This window comes from Patella vulgata, chromosome 2, assembly GCF_932274485.2.
Source record: "Patella vulgata chromosome 2, xgPatVulg1.2, whole genome shotgun sequence".
Classification (NCBI taxonomy): domain Eukaryota; kingdom Metazoa; phylum Mollusca; class Gastropoda; family Patellidae; genus Patella; species Patella vulgata.
Genome location: NC_065880.2, coordinates 86,539,418 through 86,561,494, shown reverse-complemented (window position 1 = coordinate 86,561,494; position 22,077 = coordinate 86,539,418). Strand labels below are relative to the sequence as shown.

The following is a 22,077-nucleotide window of genomic DNA, read 5'->3' as shown; positions in this document are numbered from 1 at the left end:
GTAGCTACCAGAATGGTACAAGTTGATATGATGAACACTGAAGCAATCTGATTAAAACTACACTAGGATCTGGAAGAGTTGTTATCATTGACGTGTTCTGAATGGTGTGAGGGATTGGCTAATGAAACGGTTTGTTACGGCGAGCTTTAGGCGTGTTTTGCATGGAACTGTAGGTAATCCACTGGTAACATCAATACTGATTGGTTAATCAAATGGCTGCTCGTATGACGTCTGACGTTACCTATGATCCGGCCTAAATTTGTCGCACTCAATTAAATCTACACAACGGAAAGTAAGTATAAAATATTGCTTCGTAAAACAATAGTTAGGGTACAGAGAGATAGAACGAGAGAGAGAGAGAGAGAGAGAGAGAGAGAGAGAGATGGGGCTTTACGTCCACTCGACACAAACTATGTTATTTCGGGATTATCATATGGTCTAGTTTTATTTCAATAATTCGCTTGCGCGTAAGGGTCTTTTGCAAGGGAGGGAAACCGGAGAACCAAGAGCTTGTCACGTACAACCGGGGAATCGAAATCACGCCAGCTGACTCAATGACGGATCTTATGATGCAGCGCGCACACGCTAACCATTCGGGTTTTCAACCCCCTTAATTACATAAAAGTGGAGCATATCATTCACGTCTTCATTAGCCCAGAAGGGCGTTAAACCCCATTTCATTTCATTCATTAAGTAATTTGTAAAGCACGCCTTTTACGAGTTACCAGGTTTAACCACAGAGGCCGTAGGCCGAGGTGTTAAACATGTTAACGAATGAAGCGCGCTATAAATGACTTGTAACATTGACACCTGCTCAACATGCTTATTGTTATTGCACATAAAACCCACCCCACTTCTGTATATGATTTCTACTAAAACCAGCAAAAATGTGCAACAACATTGAAAATGACTTATCCGGTTAAACTCCAGCCAGTCTACTAGAGGGAAAACAATCTGCTTATTCAACGAAAAGAACAAAGGAAGATTTCCCGTCAATGTTACAAATCATAATACTAACCATATACTTCAACTTCACACAAGGTTAATTCAGCTGGAGATCCATAGCCAACAACATAGACGACTCTTCCAGTCATGGGTATCTTGGTAGGTTGGTTACATTCATCTATGGTATATATATCTTGTGGACCAGATTGTTTATCGTCATAACATGAATTAGCTGAGATCAGTCCAGATGAACTACACACTCCATTGGAATTCAACAACAAATCAAATCCCTTTAACCTTTCCTGATCTGAAAAATGGAAGGCTGATTACAACCATCAGATCTTGTGTTCTGGATCTTCTGTCTTTATAACATGATGTAGCTGATGCCAGAACAGTTATACTACAAACCCATTAGAACTCAACAACAAATAAAATCCCTTTAACCTTTCCTTATCTGCAAAATTTGAGTAAAGGTTTACTGGAAGGATGATTAAACCATCGATGATAAATAGATCTTGTGTTCTAGATCTTCTATCTTTATAACATGATGCAGCTGATGCCAGACCAGTTGTACTACAGACTCCATTAGAACTCAAAAACAAATCAAATCCAGTTAAAGATACATTATGTTAGATTTATATAAAGAGTTGACCGTTCTTGCTATAAACGTTATAAATCTGATAATTTAAAAGGAATATATTCCAAATGTCATTTCAATTACGCTATTTTGAGTTAACGTATCGTAGTTTGAAGTTTTGACGAGATGTGACATAGATTATTTATTATCTTACAACAATACGCGTTTTTCGAAACTTAGCCTCGCGTGTGCCATTTTTAAAGGTCTATGTTGGTGTTGTCATTAGCTTGTGCCATTTTTAAAGGACAATGTTGGTGTTGTCAGTAGATGCGTAACGACGATTTAATCAAACTGACTTAAGTTGAGAACCATAATAGATATGCGGTCAATTTTCAGCTCACGGTTAATTTCTTTGAAGTCGAAAAGTTCTAATACTAGACTGCGAGAGGATATTTGTTCGAAACTAAAATTCATAAAAAGAATTGACTGTCAAGAGATAAGAAATCGCGAGAAAAAGTGGAAAAGTCTAAGCCTAAAACAGTTCGTTTTGGACAAAGGACTTTTTCCTACTCAGCCCCAACAGAGTGGAATGATCTGCCACTGGAAATAAAGAACTCTCCAGATATTGCTGTGTTTAGATCCAGACTTAAAACCTTTTTGTTTAAGAAAGTATTCACTTTATGACAGTTGTGATCATTTTTGGACTTCGCTTTGAGCATGCTCATGCATAGATATTGCGCAATACAAAGATTATTATTATTATTATTATACCGGTGGACTAATGAACCCGCGGACTAATGAGCATTACCCGTTTATACGAGCGAAATCTGCCTTATTACATGCCCCTTTTCTGTATCGATGATTATTTACGCATTTATCTACATGACAAGAACAATAACCAACTTACAATATATATCATGCATCCTTTATCTGATAATAGGAGAGCAAATAATCCCTCAACGATAATGTTAAATAAACATTATGCAACAGGTAAATCTGCCTATTGAAGGTCTTTCTTTGGGTCTGAAATGTTATATAAACTATTAACTAGAAATTTATTAACATGAAAATACCTTAATCAAGGTCGGATTTTCACTGGATTGGAAAACCGATTTGCTGCTCAACGCTCATTGATGATTTAATCAAAAAATGGATAATCGAGACTATGTTTTGTAATGTACTGACTTTATCTAATCACCCATAATGCCAATTTAACTCTTCTCGGTGTAAAATATTAAATTCTTGATTCATTATATAATCTAGCGACTTCGCAATTCACGTATCGCTATTAATACATTCATTCACATAATCAACTCTCCAGGCAGGCCATCAACTAGCTTAGATATTGAATGGGTTAGATCATCCACGCCAAAGAATCGGTTAACGTTAACGTTAAAATGAATGTCACTCAAAAAAGGACTGACAATCGCGATTGTGTTATTACCATTACGATTTCTTGTCAAAACTTCAAATCCTTTAATTTGATTTTTCATGTTAAAACTGTTACTATTATAGTAAGAACGGTCAGATCTGTATCGAAATCGTACATAACTCATATTTAGGCGAGAGTCTATATCGCATTTTAAAGTAGCTAAGTCTCCAAGTCAATATTTTTCCTAATCGTCAGCATTAAAATTACGAATATTGGTCCATTTCAATTAATATTGATATTGGTAGCTTCTCGTGGAAATATGGGTTCTTGGCATTCAAATTTTAAGACAGGGAAAATTTCAAAATCTACATCTTTAAACACAGAATATACCTACTGCCATCAACTCGGTTGTATATTTTAATATTGGTTATATTAACGACATGTTGCAAATCGACACACCACCATTGAGAGGTACCAGCTATCTGTGTATGTGTACAGCTTCCATGAGTAAACACCCCATCAGTATTACCATCAACGGCTTTATCAGACTGTGCATGTTCATAGACCGAACTTTGACTGGTTGCTTTCCTGAAGGCTACATTACGTTCAGCTTAAATGAAACAATAATAGCATGTTAATAAAATTAGTCTTGGGTCTGTGTATTCAGTTCGACATAAATAAGTTTTTAAAGAGGTTAGGTAAAATGTCAGGCAGATAAATTTATCATGTTTAGATCTATATACAGAGCAAAAGTATCGCAATACCCCTATATGCATATAGTGTTTGATTAGATATGACACCTATTTTACGTTCGGTAGCTAAGTGGGTAAGACGCTGGTTCGCTAGCCTGAAGGTTGCGTGTTCGACCCCTGCATTGACTGAGAAGGTTCGTCAGGGTAGTATAATTACCGTTGAAAACGTTCAACTTTTAACTTGGACTGCCATCTTGTTGCGTCATATGTCGTGAACTTGATATAGTTTTAGCTACCAGATTTCTCCAGTGGAAATCACGACTCGCGAGTCAATTTTTGTAGTTACAAACGCTACTTACCATTTCGTTAGTCGTGTGTCCCATAAAACCGAGGAGTAACAAATACAGCTATTGGCCAAAACAGCATAACAAAAATGATGTCACAAAACTAAGAACATACGAAGGCAGGTAAGAATCTTAGTAAGTGAACAAGTCTGCTTTATGTAGGAGGTTGACAGGTGCAGTCAGAATTATACTGGAGTGCCATAAATCCTGGTGTGATCTATGCCATCTTTCCCTTTCGGGAATTCGATATGGAAAGCATGACGGTCTCCATTACAATGACATATTAAAAGCCTCTCCATGAACCCTTCTAAATATTTCTTCTTGTGATTCCTCTTCCACGAGAAAGTAGACATTAGATATATCAAGTTTATGATAGTCATGGCAGTCCATAAATCTATACCATGATCTGCTCCTGAATACAGATCTCAATAACCATGGTCTGATCACAGCAAAAATTATACACGGCTTTTGACGCTTCCCGACGGCTTTCCAGTGAGCGTGAATGTCCGATTTTGTCACAAAAACGTTATGTAGTTAACAGGCATGTTAAAATAACAAAACATACAGTAGTAATGGTGATGATGAGTGGTCATTTGAAAACAATCGTTGGTCATTGTTGAAAAAGCGTTGCTGATGTTAGATTGTGCTAATATAAAAGCTTGCTATGCCAGGCCATACATTCAAACACTACCCTGCTACTAACTACTGAACACAAATGAGAATAATCGTTGTCTGATTTTGAAAAATTATACACAAGTTACGATGATCGTGAAATGAAATGAAATGAAATGTTGTTTAATGGCACGTCAGCTCCAACCGGGCTATATTGCGCCAAACATATGGTGAATCTAACCAGACAAATTAAAACAATATCACATAATTGAATTTATATATGTAAGTAAAAACAAATATCACAGAAAATATATAATTAAAAATAAATATAACAAATCTTTTACATATATAAATATTTAAAACAATATACATGATTAAATATATACAATTAAAATTGAGAATAAAAGTTTGTCTCTTTTAAAAATGTTAGCACTTTATCATATAGCTCCGGTTGAGCAAATAGCTGACGTAATGACTGGCAACGGTAGTATCGATGATCATGAGCGTCGGATTTTATCACAAACAACTTTATGGTTTTTAACCAAAATAACATAGTTAGCACGAAGAACGCTCAAATACCAAAAATGTTCGCGGCATCGTGTGATCTTTGTCGCCTAGAAGTCCCCATAAACCATGTATGATTGAAAATTGCTGACCCACAGACTTATCTTTTTTTCAATATCTACATGGTCCTCTCGTGGAGTCGTTCTTAATGATTTAGTTAGAAACTAATCTGTCTTACACCCACTACTTACCTATGATACTTGCTGGTATTGCTACAAACAGCAACAATCTCCCGACGAAAACCACCATTGTATCAGAGGGTACGATATTTTACTTATTGTATTAGTATTTTAAACTATTTGAATTCTTACATCACCATACTACTTACCTATGATACTTGCTGGTATTGCTACAAACAGCAACAATCTCCCGACGAAAACCACCATTGTATCAGAGGGTACGATATTTTACTTATTGTATTAGTATTTTAAACTATTTGAATTCTTACATCACCATACAGGTTAAACTTAATCAATAGGTGGCTATTTTATATCTCAGTTTGATCACGTGGGATACTTCCACTGTGCACAAATGATCCACGATATAAAATATAATAAAAGTAAACCAATCAACTTCAAGAATGAAAAGAGGCTACGTTTTTTTAGACATGAAAAAATAATAACCTGGCGTGTCTTCCTTCTTGATGTTGATTAATTTACTTTTAAAATCTCGATGCGCCATTTGCATGTTCTCTCAAATATCAAATTTCTCACACTTTTAATACATGCTAAATGTGTACTCAGATTGATTATTTAACGTTTAATTAAGAAAATAAAATCAAAATTCCAACGTTAGATAATCTTCCGGCTTGGATTCAATCAGGTTTAAACTAGGCCCACCAGGTTTCTCCTCTACCGATAAAAATATGGCGGCGTCTCGTTATACGCTAGAGAAGCAGAGATACATGGAATTAATTTTTTTGGTTTATTTATTTGGGTATAATCTTGGTAGGTAGAAACTTTGGTTTTGTTTGGATTATTATTCGGTTTTCTGTCCATTTTGCTTATTTTGCAGAAACTACTATAATATAAAAGTGTGTGGTAGTCCATAAAGCCATTTTAAAACTTCTCAACTTTCCGAAACTGAACATTTTGAATGTGTATATATTCAACCGTTCGATTTAGCAAATTGTCGGTTTTCAGCGCAGACGAATTCAAAATAAAATGAAATGAAATAGGGTTTAACGTCCTACTATTCTGCTCCTAAACTGGGCTAATGAAGACGGACATACCGCATACAGTGTGCCATGAGGGGAATTTTGCCCGGGCAGCGGCGCTACGGCCTACTCTTATATCGAATTCCAACTGCCAAGGGATCTTTTACGTGCACGCCAATGTGTACACGGGACCTCCGTTTTTCGTCCTATCCGAACGACTAGACAGTTGTCCCTGTCAGGCCCTCCGTCCTGCATCACTTTTGTTCACAGAAATGAACTGAAATGAAATGGGGATTATCGTCCTACTGTTCTGCTCCGACTGGGCTAATGAAGACGGGCATACGCCATACAGTGTGTTATGAGAGGAATTTTGCCCGGGCAGCGGCACTACGGTCTAATCTTATATCGAATTCCAACTGTCAAGGGATCTTTTACGTGCACGCCAACGTGTACACGGGTCCTCGGTTTTTCGTCTCATCCGAATGACTAGACAGCTGTCCTTGTCGGGCCCTCCGTCCTACATCACTGACAAGGGGGAACCACGCCGGAAAATCTGGATGAACTTTCTCGGCCAATGCAGGGATCGAACACCCGACCTCCAGGCTAGCGAGCCAGCGTCTTACCCACTTAGCCAGCGTGATCCCCTGATGTGATATAACAATGTAACAGTATCAGGTGAACGAATGGATACTGTAGTAAGGCAAACATACGAATAAATAGGCAATGATACTAGGCAACTAGTATGTAGGTGTAGTGTATTTATTAATGACGTAAATAACTAGACTAAATTGTTTGGGAACCAGGATGTGAAAATGATTGCAGGTGTAAATAATCACAACCCAGGTATTTTGTAATTTATGAAGGTAGGCAAGCATACCGATTATATAATAGATAGGATTTAATTTCAAACCTTTATACGAAACGAAACTAATTTGTGTTGTATGGGTTATTGTTACTGTGCTCCTTCGTGGGCCAGGTAATAATTAAAGTACGTTTGGATTGGTTTCGGGTTTTATAGAGCACGCACGTTTATACATTTCTGGGTAATATAACTACCACTTTGTTTGAATAATTATTTGTGAAGCAAAGAGCATTGACGCTTGTATCTGGGTTAAAAATAGCAAACGCGGTTTTAGTCGAAATGCAGTTCAGATTTTAAAGACAACAAAACCATCCGAAGAAGATATTTACTGGCAAACAGTAGTATGAATTATTATCAATAACATCATTTACGAAAAATTGCAGTAGAAACAGAACAAATGGACACACACATCCAGGCACATTTCCAAACCATACACATATATGTAGAAGGGGTGAGTGGTGGTGTTGGTGGTGCAAATGGTCTAACGCGAGCGGTTTAGTTCTGCCATTGAGTCAATTGGTGTTGTTTCTATCCCACGCTTGTAAGTGGCAAAGCATAAGGTATGTTTTCACAAGTGTTCCTCCCGCTGCTAACGATCCATCCGAACAAGCGTTTCATTGAAATACCAGTGAGGCTGATGTTTCCTGAAAAATTGAAAAAAAAAAATAACTAAATGACCCACATATTTTAATTGCATATTTATCTTTTTACAAGGTACTGACGTAATAAAACTACCGGGAATGCGCATTATCAAACTTAGTTAAGCTATTGATGTAATGATAAACACCAAGTTTCACCATTTGCACTCAATTAGAATCAAAGTTGTCTAGCTCAAACAATCAAATTGCTCATCATCGAACTTGATCAAGGTATTCGAACTCAGTCAACGTAGTGATGTAATGATATACGCCAAGTATTTACCATTCGCGCTCAATTAGAATCAAAGTTGTCAAGCTCCAAAGTCTCGACCAATCATATTTCTTAACACTGCTTCTGAGCCGAAAATGCTCATTATCGACTTATAGTCAAGGTATTGATGTAATGAAACTATATACCACGTTTCATCACTCTGACTTAATAAGAAGCACAGTTATCGTATCCCAAACCATCAACCAATCACAATGCGCATCTCTGCTTAGCCTCTACAGAAAATTCTCATCTTTAAACTCAGTTAAGCCATTCACCTATTAAACACCGTTCCATGTTTGAAAATTGTTACCCAATTAGAAGCAGAGATGCCATGTATTATGAAGTAGAGAATGTATAAAACCAAGAGATTGCACGGGACTTTTCTATTTTTCTTGTTGTCTCGTATCTAGTGACAGTCAATTCTTTTGTTGAATTGTCAGATATCATCTCACAGTCTCTTAAAACAACTTTTCGTCTTCAACGGAGATATTAGTGAGCTGAGATTCAATGGCCTTCATTACATGAAGATCTGACCGATTGTAGTGGAATATAGCGTCAGGGGTCATACGAGCGGCCTTTTACGCTATGACGTGAGACATTAGATGAACTAATCAGCGTTGATGTTTCTAGTGGGATACCCACAGTTCCGTGAACCGCACGACAAGAACACGCTGCAACATACCGTTTCATTGGCTAAGCCCTCACATCTTCAAGATCCTAGTGTAGTAAAGACAAGTAAAACAAAACGAAATAGGGTCTGTGTCTTAATCAGACTGAAATATGGTTAAATTTTACTTTAATAATTCGCCGTGAAAGAAAACCGGAAGACCCGGACCAAAACCCACAAAGTTGGAGAGACCATTCTGTTCCTTGTCACGTACACGCGGAAAATCGAAACCACGCCACTTGATTCAATAACAGACCTTCTGATCCAAAGCACTCGCGTTATCCACTACCTTCCGCCACCCACGCTGTGTGAAATAGGACCACGGTTTCTTAGTGAGTAAGACGTTGGCTCGCCTACCTGGAAGTCCTCTGTTGGATACCGGTGTTGGCCGAAACAATTACCCGGGATTTTCCGCCGTGAGTGTATATTCGTTAGGATGTGGCGAAAATCCGAGGTCCCATGAACACATTGACGTGTCCGTGAAAGACAGCTGTACCTGTTAAAAGACAGTTATACCCGTGTTCACCGGTAGCTTGTAATGTCACCGGTACTTCTATGTTGATAGATGGTGGATTTACGGCAAGATAAACAACAAACTTCAACCAAATGTTGTTATAATAATAACTTAAAGTCGCTAAAATATCAAATTTCTCACGACTTAATACACGCTTAAACTGATAATTTACGGCTAGAATAGCAGAAAAACGCATTTGCGGCGGTTAAATTTTAAGAATTTTCTCGGGGAACGCGGGGCCAACATATCCCGCAATGATTGCTTGGGATTTGGGATTCAGGTAAGTCACCTAAGGTAGGCTATATTGGACCACATCGAACTTGCTGTATTCACGGGCCGGAAAAGCAGAAGACGCGTTTGCGGCAGTTAAGATTTTCCATCTCATCTCCATGGACTGTTATGATTGAATATTTGACTGGAATTCCGAGTCAGCCACCTACGTTAGGCTATATAAGACTACTTTGCGGGCAGGAAATGAATTGAAATTTTGTTTAATGGCACGTCAGCCGCAACCGGGTTATATTGCGCCAAACATATGGTGAATCTAACGAGACAAATTAAAACAATATCACAGGGGTGTATTCATATATGTAAATAAAACAAATATCACGACGTGTCCGCTCCTTCGCCGCATGCAGACAAGCAGTACCCTCCCCCCCCCCTTAATAATTATCTCATATTATCTCTAGATTTATCTTGGTAAGAGGAGACCGGTGAACCGCCCTTCATATAACGTGGGGGATGGGGTTTAACGCCCACTCAACACAATTTTATTTCAATAATTCGCCTGCCCGTAGGGGTCTTTAGCAGTGGGAGGAAACCCTTCCTAAAAGGCTTTGGTTATTGGTTATTAACAAATGTAAAAGTCACGTCATGATCCAAATTTATAAATGATGAATTACACGAACCATACATTTAGCGTAGATGTTATACACACATATCGTTTTATTTATATTATCATTGGCATACTTATTCAACAAGTAAGTTACTCAAATATATATTTTATTTTTACACATATTACGGCGTTATACCTTGCTTTCGCGTGGACTACGAATGTCACGAACTTAAATTAATTCCGATTCGTAGATAAATCGTAGAAGTTCGTGAATGATTCTTATTTGCTTCTTACTTATTCGTATTGTTCGTCGCCCGACCACGAACGTTTTTGTTTGTCAAAAACGTTCGTGGCCGGTCTACGAATTTCGGAATGTGTAGATGTATCGTATCGTCCGTAAAACCTTCCTATTCGATTCGGACATTCGTGGCTCCCTAAAATTCGTGAAACCGACTCGAACTATATCCAATCAACTACGAATTTCTCGGCAATAAATGCCCCGCTTTCGCGTGGGCTACGAATGCCACGAATTGTGCCGAATGGAAATTAACCGAAATTCGTGGCGATTTTGCAGACAAAATCGTAGTTAATCGGCAGTTGCTATGTAGCAATTATGAAAAGTTTACGAATGAGTTACGATAATTCGTGGGTGATTGAGAGAAAAGTGCGGAATATCGTAAACGTTTCGTAACTTTATCGCCATTAGCCGTGGACAGTGACGGATCATGAGGTCGCCGGGCCCTGAGGCAGTGTAGCTGTTTGCAGATCATATTTCCGAATAGTGCTGAATTTGTTCTTCGGGAATCGGGAATGTACTGGGAGAACTGATTCTAACGGTTATGCCACTCCCCGGTTATCTAAATCCGGCTACTTAAGTTTGCAAAAAGAATTAAAAAATAACATCAATGAGTCCGTAGCATTTCCGGCGTTTGAATTTTCAATATGTGTCACATCGAGATATTTGGCGACGAAGAAAAGAACATACTACATACTAATGATATGCCATAAAAGATACACTTCAAACTGATACAATACATTCACTGAAAAAAAACTTGTGTTGAAACAACACAAACTTGTGTTATTTTCAACACAAGTTAGGTGTCTCTATTTAACAACACAATCTTGTGTTAAATGTTGAAACAGCACAAAACTTGTGTTAAATGTTGAAACAACACAAAACTTGTGTTAAATGTTGAAACAACACAAAACTTGTGTGAAAATCTACACATTATTTGTGTTGAAATTTCTGAAACTTGTTTGTGTTGAAATTTCTGAAACTTGACTTGTGTTGAAATTTCTGAAACTCGTGTTGTTTCGTACAAACTTGTGTATAACAAAAACTTGTGTTGTATTTTACCAATTTATATCCAGTATAGCAACCTTTCGAATGCAACCCCTTCCATTCGTTCTGTTTAAACTGTAATTATTGATAAATGACATAATAATTTTGTTTGTTAAATTATTATTTATTCAATAAATGATATGAAAAAATAAATTAATGCCTAATTAATACCAATACAGACATCTCGAAGGTTAATAAACAAAGTTAATTCCAATACTAATAAAATTGTGTTATACAATGAAAAAATACCCCCACCCCCCCATTCCCAATTATTAAATAAAAAGTAGCTATTTAAATTGAAAAATAAAGCACCGAGACATTTGGAATATTAATCAACAAAGTTAATTTCAATACTAATAAAATTGTGTTCAATAGTAACAATATCCCCCCACCCCTCAAAAAAAGCTATTTAATTTTTTTTTACAATTAACCTTAAAAAGAACTGAGAATATAATATATATGTTCACAATATCCCTACCCCATGGTCCCAAAACATACATTTAAAATATATCTAAATTTAATATCAACCAAACCAAGCACTAAAGACATTAATAATGCACTAAATTGAAATACCTTTAAGAAAAAATAGTCCCTTTAACAGATTAGGAATTCAAAATTTTCTACAGTATATAAATGGGAACTAATAGATAAAGCACAGGCAAATAATTATAGATAGATAAAATAAATATAGCATAAAAATCAAACAAAATGGAGAAAATTAAAAATTTGTAAAACAGGCATTAACATTCGAAATGTTCACTAAATGTTTAAAAATAAAGGTTGATTTCATCCTACAATAATACATTTTTATAATTATCGAATGTTACTATTAATTATTGATGATCCCTCTATATTATTTCAAGTTTTCAGGCCAAATCTTTAGTGTTTAGGATTACACTGCATTCTATATAATGAAACAATATTAGAGATGGTTTGGTATTTGACATTAAAAACAAAAATGTGATTAAAAAGGCAATATAACTTTTGGGTTTCCACAATAAGATCTGTAAAAGAATTTGATGACTTTATATTCAGAATTTAGAGTTGTTTTCTTTCTTTGGTATTAATATTCACTAAATAGATATAATTCTCCAAGGATGTTCAAGTGATTATTATAAATACACTTATCGAGAAATGGGGTTTTGATGTGGATTTAACTTGGTACACCAGTCATGGGTATAGAGTTATTTAGGGGGCGGGGGAGTTGAAAAGAGCATAATTTAACAATATATTATATTATTTTGAGACTCATATGTATGCCTACATGCGAATGCGGGGGGGGGGGGTATTTTAGTCAGGTAGCATTATTGCTTACTCATGTACACCAAAAACACGTCATCTCGCCTAAACAGATGTTTTACGCCAAAACGCTTCAACTTGATTGATTGCCATGTTTTTGGTGTATATTTATATCTTTTCTTGGGCGCCGAATCGAACTACGGCTTTTAAAATGTTCAAAAATCGACGTAAATTGATTTTTTCAACGTTAGTTGGTATACAACGATGAGCACATGAGTGAGTAGACTGTGGGAAAGTTACGACAACTCATTTCCAGGCGCCATTTTGGGTCCCAATTATGACGCCATAAAAGCTATGACGTCATGGCTTCATACAGGTTTACATACCAAAATTTGTTTTTTTCTTGCAGTATTAGACGTTGAGGGATAATATAACGTTTTACCCTAAAAAAAAATGCAAAAGAAACCAATGCAGTTTGGTTCAGTGATAAATATATCAAACAAAATCATACCCAAAATCGGGGAATTTTCTGAGAATGATATCTCGTAATCAGTGTGTTTTACTATTTACTCGTTGGATTATAAATGATTTCTTTTTAAATTCCTCAAACACAGAGTGGTTATGAAAGCGAAATGTGCCAAAAATCGAATTTGACAAACGTCAAATTAAAAAAAAGAAGTATTTGTTATATGGTGCCGGGCGTTTCTTTCATAATGGCCACCACATTTGGTAATATTATTATTATTATTATTATTATTACAGCATATTTATAGCGCGCCCTTTCATAAAACATGTTCAGGGGCACTCTACAAAGTGACAATGTAATCATAAATAAACAACAAGATTATGGACATGTTAACAATTGTATACAGAGTCAGTTAAAAGCCTCATTAAATAAATGTGATTTAAGTTGTTTTTTAAAAGAATATAGAGATGTACAACATCTTAAACTAAATGGTAGATTATCCCATAAAACAGGTGCTTGATAACTAAAAGAGACTAGTTGAACAGTTTTGGGCTATAAAAATAGTTTATCTGATGTACGTAATGTTCGACCATTATATCGTGGTTATGTACGCGAAATGTGCGGAAATCGAATTTTGTAATACATGTATAAGGCAATTTAACAAAAAAAACATAAATTTGGTAGACTAAAAGGGCATCTCTTAAGATACGTAAGATATGACTTTTGCAATGTCCTTTATATGGTTTTCGATGTCTCTGAATTTGAAGATAAATTTTGAAAATACAAAATAGCAGCAACACCAATTGGCGGATATTAAATTAATCGTCATTTTTCCTGTTGGATATTAGATAGTGTCTCTTAAGCATGATGTACACTGTAGTTCGATGTACCCTTTAGTTCAGATATAGTCTCCAAACCGTGTTTACACTGACTGTAGTTTGGGTGTAGTTCGTCAAATGAAGATGAATTTTACGATACAAAAAAATGAATATATTGTAAACGCGCTTTAAATATCTGGATGCGATAGACTTCGTGATAAAAAATTCAAGGTACATTATATCATTGGCAATAATAAGATCCAATTTTAGTTTTTAGTTACACACTGTTAACCACCAATAGATGTTTTAATGACAATAAATCATAAAATGTATTCAGCTCGACGTAAGACATAAATAGATACAGTTGGTTTAACTTGAATAGAAGTTTTAATTATCTATGCTGCATATATGCATATATCACCTTGATGTTCATATCGTCTTACGTATTTGTCAACATCAAGGTTAGTGCGACCCATTTGTGACAATTTCTAGTTCCCAAATATTAGCGATTTAGCTCCTTTAAAAGCGAATGCAAGTTAAATATGTTTAATCAGAGGCGGATTCAATGGGGGGCGCGAGGGGCGCCCCCCCCCCCTAATTTTCAACAGTGCCCTTTTTTACGGCTGAAAGTGCCTTTTCTCAGACTCAAATATGTCCGTTCCAAACCCGTTGTAGGGATCCCAAATGACTCGAACCATCGACTCAAACACACCAGTCTGGGAAATAGCTCTTGGAATGGCTACAGATGCAAGGAAATGACGGATAATTTTCTTGGGGACCCCCCCCCCCCCTCAGCGGCAAGCCCCGTCTCCGCGGTCAATGCCTTCATTTTGCAGCGCCCCCCCTTTTCAAAATTCCTAGATCCGCCCCTGGTTTAATAGTACTTTTATCTAGTGTATCTTTTATTTTGATTTTTCTTATAGAATAAGGCTATATAACAATAATGTGCGCTTCTTGTTGTATAATACTAATAATAGTATGTTCAGCTATACTTTTCGTTTAAAAAATGTATGTTTTATGTCCTATATACACTTATTCGCTGAAATCTATGAAATCCAACAATATAATAGGTCATATAAATAGATAATAAGTTTGCATGACGTCATATGAAATTCCTGGCTTCACAGTTGTCGCAACTTTATCTATACACGGCGTTGCGTCGACCAACCATGCAATGTGAAGTAGATGTCAATATGGTTATGTGCATAGGCGTACGAGCTGGGGGGGGGGGGGGCTGGGAACCAAATGCTGGGGAAATTTGGGCACACAATTGTACTTTGTAAAAGTTGTATAAAAAAATATTGTGTTCTTGAATGTGTCCAATTTAACAGCGAATTTATTATTATTATGTAACATATTAAGAACCTAACTACATTTTTGGGGCACCAACCACCACCGCCCCCCAGTCAAAAATTTCCCCGTACGCCTATGGTTATGTGTAAGAATATTCAGTTCAATATACTCACGGTGTATGATTTTATTCATACTTCAATTTTAGTGAGTTACTTCTGCAACGTTTTTAGAAAAAATTGCTATTAATTTGGCCAGTACTGTAATAGCAAGTGTATAAATATTTTCTGTTCAGTCTGTACACAGTAACATATCTGAGAACCATATTATCATTTCTGCCAAAGGCTCCCTGTGATTTATAGTTAGCAGTGATACAAGGCAATTACCAATTTTCCGTGCTCTTGGCCTGAAGAAATAAAATAATAAAAGTCAAGTTTTTATTATTATGCAAGTGGAAAAATACAATTCTTCATGGTATGATTTGAATAAATACAACTGATTTGAAGTTGGAATTATTATTTGTCTAAGATGACTGGGCATTTACAAATTGAAATAGCTACTCTTCATCAAGAAAATACATGAATATTTTTCCCAATTCACCTGGATTTTATCGTAGGTCTTTGTACGTGAAATAGCTTTATTTAACGTCCGCTTCCACCGAAGTGGTATTGCAGAAAATTAACAAATTCGGATTCCCTTTTAAAGGAATTAGACTACATTATCGCTGGATTGTATTATATTCAAAATGGCGCCCAGAACACAAAACAACCATTGCAATTCAGGGCGGACTGGTGTCGAGGTTGTATCCTAAGAATGATTTTTTGAATATTTAATCAAACAGAAACACAATTATGCACATGCAGTTATGATATAATATTAAATTAGCTTACCTCAAATACCTCGAAATATACTGTTTGGTCAGTTTGTCCGCCCGCCATATTTCTATTAGTCACACATCCTTCGGCCAATTAAAATGGAGGTATATTTTGTTTTAACCGAAACGAAAAATTTGCGTTCTAAATACATTGTATTAAAAAATACCAAAATCACAAACCTGATATTCTTATTTTCTGACAAACTTTTTTCACAACAATATCACTTTTTTCGATACTAGCTTAATAATACAGTTAACATTTGCAGTACCACAGGGTTTAATACCGCAAAATTACTTCAATAAATATTTCTTTCTTTGTTTTAAGAGTAATTCATTTTAATTGGTCATTTACAGGTAAGAATAAATTTCCAATTTCGATTAATGAACCAATTAAATTAAATAAAAAGATTAACTCGACTATTTCCACGCCCATTCAAACATTTTTTTAAAACGTAGATATAACACAATTGTTATTGTCTTTGATGTGTCAAGTTTATTGGGGCGATATCAATCAGACACTTCCAAATGCAGACATTATAATAACCTGTCTCTGTATATTGTCTGAGACAAGATGTGAAAATAAACAAAGAGTAGAATCAGAATAATCTTTTATTATATCTAATTAAATAAATAGTTTATATTTAGATAATAATTGACTAAAACTTTGATCTCTTATATCAGTATACTGTTATAAAATACGCTGTTTTAAAAGAGATATTAAATTCATCGCACGATACAAACATTGCGATTTCTACTTAATGTTTGTAATAATTAATATATCCTTTTAGATAATTAGAAATATTAAAAAATAAATCAAGTGAATTACTCGACATTCAAATTCAGGAAGAGTGGCTTTACATATAGGCTAGTGATAAAGGAACATAATAAATGTTATCTTTAATGTCGACGTAATTAATTATATGGAAAAAAACCACATAAGATTTTATGAATGTACACAGGTTTGTGTTAAGACATTGAAAAAAACACAAACTTGTGTCATTGCAATGCAATACAACACAAACATGTGTTAAATATTTTTAACACAAGTTCTTGTGTTGAGATCCAACACAAGGGTTTTTTCAGTGTTTGTTACATAATATACACTTGTATTACAGCTTTTTTTTTTGCATATAAGCCAAGCACGCATGAGTAGAGTACCCATAAACACTGAACGATTTGTCAAGGACTTGCACCGAACACAAAGAATGTAAGATCATTCCAGAGATAAACCTGTATACTATAATTGATGAATTTGCCGAATTTTGAAACAGGGCCACTTTGTTTCACGATTTCGGGGAAATGAGACATCATTGTTTTTATTCTACAAAATATAAAAAAGAGCAACGGCACCGCTGCAATATACGTCCACATTCACGACTTGGGGGGAATGGGACTTCACTATTTTTTTTCCACAAAATATAAAAAAAAAACTGTCACCAAATTGCAGGGGCCCGAGGCATTTGCCTCTAATGCCTATGCCATGATCCGTCACTGTCCGTAGTGTATTCGCAATTGAATCTGGTATATTTGTAAACAATTTGGCTTATTCCTAACTGAATCGCTACAATTCGTAGATGAGACGATTCCTTAATTTTGCACCTTATTCGTAACCTTATCTGGACATTGCATATATTTTCTACCAGATTACCCACAATTATCCTAACTCTTTCCTACACTATTCGTAGCTACTCCCGATTCTCCACGAATTTCGATTAATGTTGCAAGTAATTATGGAGCAATCCTCAGCAGGTTGAAGCTGAAACATCGGTAGTAAATCATAGCTACACAATTGTGCAGGTACAGTCCTTGTACACTCATTTGCGGGTAATAATATCCTATTCAGAAATATCTGGTAAAAGGTAAAAAATGTATCATATTTATCAGCATGTTGTGCACCCAAACATAAATATTCTTTTGAGGTCCCGAATTTTTAACTAAGATAAAATCAAAATTTTAGTAATTTGATTAGATAATATTAGATTGATTTAAGTGCTTAGCCAATCAAAATTGAAGTATCTATTAAAATTTGGATTTAATCTTTAGTTAAAATTTCGTGAAACAGGGCCCTGAATGTTAATATAACACCAGAAACTTGACAAGCCCAATTTAGTTGCAGCTGTATTTTTCGCTAATGTTTATCTACTAATTACTTAGCGGTACTCTCCTGATTGATGAAGTTGGGTATATGAGAAGTGAAGGTAAGCATATTATAAATATTGTGTGTAAGTGGGTCGCCTAAAGGGCACAATTCTTTATGGATTGTCTTTAAACTTGACATACTTATACCTTATACCCCTATTGTTTTGTTGCATACCGGACCTCCAGGGCCAGAGCCACGGCCATTTTTTGTATTTGTTAGTCACCTACAGGCCACAATTCTTAATGGATCATCTTGAAACTTTGCATACTTATTGCCTATTGTTTTTGGTGCATGCCCACCAAAGTTTCTCTTTGTGGGTCTGTGTTGCCTAAAGGCCACAATTCTTCATTGGTCGTCTTTAAAACTTTTCATAATTATTCCTTATACCCCAAGGATGACCTCTACCATTTTTGGTGCATGTCCGACCCCGTGGGACACAGCCACGCCCAATTTTGTGTGTGCCTTTGTGTCGGCTATAGGCCACTATTCCAAATAGATCCTTTTGAAACTATGCATACCTATTCCTTATTCCTTAAGGATGATCCCCAGGGGCTGAGCCACACCCATTTATTCCTTTGTGTGTCTGTGTGTTGCCTACAGGCCACAAATTTATATTGGATTGTCTTGGAACTTGGTATATATATTTATATTGGATTTTGGTGTATTCTCTGTAAATAATCTACAGGTTGCAATTAAACAGATTTGGATCCAATTCAGTATGATCCATCATAGGGTTTTACCTATTTATAACGGCCCATGTCCATCGCACAAGGGGCAAAGCCACGCCCACTGTTTGTGTTTTTGTCTGCAGTCTGGAATTCTGAATGGATCATCTTGCAACTTGACATATTTATTCTTTATACTGGCATGTCCCGACCCCCAGGAGTGTCGTTCCACACCCACTTATTTGTTAATGTTTTGTGTGTAAATACTCTACCGGTTGCAATTATTAACATATTTTATTCAAATTCAGCATATCAATCATTTCAATAACAGAGTTGTACTTATTTAAATTGTTCCATATCCAACCCAAGGGGCAGAGCCACGAATAATTCTTGTGTTTATCGTTTACAGGCCGCAATTCTGAATGAAACTTTGCATATTCATTCCTTATATCGCAAAGACAGCAATTATTTATTTTGATGTATGCCCCAACCCCCTGGGACGGTGTCACACCCATTTTTTGTTAATATTTAGTCTGTAAATATGGCAAAACAAAACTCAACGCCTAGCCTTCTTTGCCTCCTGTCATATTACAGTCATTTCATATTTCATTCTCTTCATTTTACAGTCATTTCATATTTTATGCTCTTCATTTTAAAAAGAACCTTAGCAATCAAAGCAGGCACGTGGACGTATATTGCAGCGGTAGCGATGCCCTTGTTCAAATTGGAGCGATTTCATTGCTGTTTGAATTTATTTAAAAACCAAACACCATTTTTGTAAAACATAGCATTGTGCATTGAACAATTATATAGCAGTTCCTGCGTAAGAATTTTATAAGACTAATTTAATCCTGATGGTTTAGACAAATTTTACAAAACATTCGTATGTGTAAGATCGTGATCCGGTGTCTCTAAGAAAAAGGAGCACGTGATAATTGGTCGTCTAGTTTCCCTAATTATTAAAAGAGCACGTGATGATTGGTCGTCTAGTTTCCCTAATTATTTAAACAAACTTCCAATACAAGACTGGACATTCGCCACCGTTTTATAGAATAAACCGAAAATTCGAGTAGACCTTTGTGCGTTTATTGAACATACAGAACCCGAATCCCTTCTTAAATGTTATTTGACGTTTGATAGTGTAAACATACACCATCGCGAAGAGCTGCCACTTAAAAGTTACCTAAAAACTTACTTCTAGTGTAATAGGTGGACCGATTTCTAGTGTTATAGGTGAGAGCCTACTATTAGTATAATAGGCGGACCTACTTAATACTATAACAAGTGGATCTATGTCTAGTATTATAGGCGGAACCGTTAACCTACAACGAAATGCTCTTACTTGCATAGGATTTTAATGAATCAAATACATCGTTAAAGGGCCTTTACACTGCGTGCGACTGCGAATTCTGCAATTTTTAGCACGGATCATCGTTCGTACTGAAAGCAACGATATACAAGGACGTTCGTACACAAAAGTGGTGCACTTATAATTTGACCATGTCCAGCTACACATCATCAGGCAGAGGCGACGCCGGGGTGGCTTTGTATTTTCTTCTGCAGGGAAGAAAGCCAAGAACACAGAGACGTGTATCTGTACTGTAATAATATTATGGCCTTGACTAATAGTTGTTTATAGATTCTTGGTCAAGCAAAATAACACCTGAAATAATAGAAATCTACATGAATTGAGCTATAGGTTAATAAACACGTTTGTCATATGTCAATTTCATGGTCACGAATGGAATGTGTCTGTTGACTAAATTTAGGGAAATCACGTGGGTAAGACGCTGGCTCGCTAGCCTGGAGGTCGGGTGTTCGATCCCTGCACTGGCCGAGAAAGTTCATCTAGATTTTCCGGCGTGGTTTCCCCTTGTCAGTGATGCAGGACGGAGCGCCTGACAAGGACAGCTGTCTAGTCGTTCGGATGGGACGAAAAACCGAGGTCCCGTGTACATATTGACGTGCACGTAAAAGATCCCTAGGCAGTTGGAATTCGATATAAGAGTAGGCCGTAGCGCCGCTGTCCGGGCACAATTTCCCCCATAGCACACTGTATGGCATATGCCCGTCTTCATTAGCCCAGTTTAGGAGCAGAACAGTAGGACGTTAAACCCCATTTCATTTCATTTGACTATATTTAGTAATGAGTCCCTCCCAGTGTGCAGTGTAGGGGGTATGCCCATTCCACATTTGTAAACTGAAAGCAAGGTGTTGGCACTATCAAATAGAGTGGGGAGATCTCACGCTGCCTGATACATTAGTCAGTTACTGATTTGAAAACGAAGAAGATTTGTGACTCATGCTAGAAGTCTTTTTTTTGTATATAAATAAAAAACGGAAATAAATAAAACCTGAACTGTAGTTATAATTTTCATCACGGACGTGAAAGGTTGAATAGTACTACAGTACACGAAATCCTCCAGAGACGCGGTATGTATGGTGAAGGAACACTATTTGCACCCAGACAAACTACTTCGGCTGGAACAGAGGCCTTCTTCTTGAAAACGTTTTCCTTGACACAGTGAGCCCTTCTTGCATGTGCTCCAGGATGAAACAAATTGTTCGTTGTTCTGAAATGGGGAATGACAATCATGAACTGTTTGAAATTCTGAAAAGGTTATAATTTGGGTTTTGGACAGATGATATATATGTAAATTAGACGTACAGAATTTCTTCGTTTACTTACGGTTACGCCTTGATAGTTTTGGCGCCGTCAACACTCTTTGTTTTCATATTCCGCTGATACTTGGACTGACCATCCCGCATATTTTCCACCTTGTGTCAATTCTTGGACTGCAAAAGGGAATAAATACTGATGATTCATATATGACCATAAGCTTCAGTTATTTCATGGAGTTACTACAGTATCATAACTAATTCGTGAGTATTGTGAGACAATTTGGACACGTCTAAAAGCATATCATCTTCCTATACCATCGACAGCAGAATGGTTCAAAACATCCATCCCAATGATATTTCATTCGATGGAACGTTCCAAACGGTCTGAGAGCTTTAATTGGGAAGAAGCGTGCCCTGTTCCAAGTTCCACGAAAAACGAGATCGAAGTTCTTTAATTACAAAGAATCGATTATAAGTTTTGCTTGACTATGGCTGGTTCTAATCATTAAGGCCACCTGCAGATTTCGCCAAGGTCACTATAGTAGGTCAAATGGCTCAATAAAGACGCTTGT

General features: G+C 36.4%; 1 long non-coding RNA gene across 1 annotated transcript; it reads right to left on the bottom strand.

Moving 5' to 3' along the window:
* Positions 1-18,161: 18,161 nt before the first annotated feature.
* On the bottom strand, positions 18,162-21,781 carry LOC126812182 (uncharacterized). Its single transcript, XR_007675851.2, has 3 exons — positions 21,573-21,781; positions 21,238-21,456; positions 18,162-20,546 (listed from the first exon to the last, which is right to left on the bottom strand). It is a non-coding gene; the product is annotated as an uncharacterized LOC126812182 (long non-coding RNA).
* Positions 21,782-22,077: the final 296 nt, after the last annotated feature.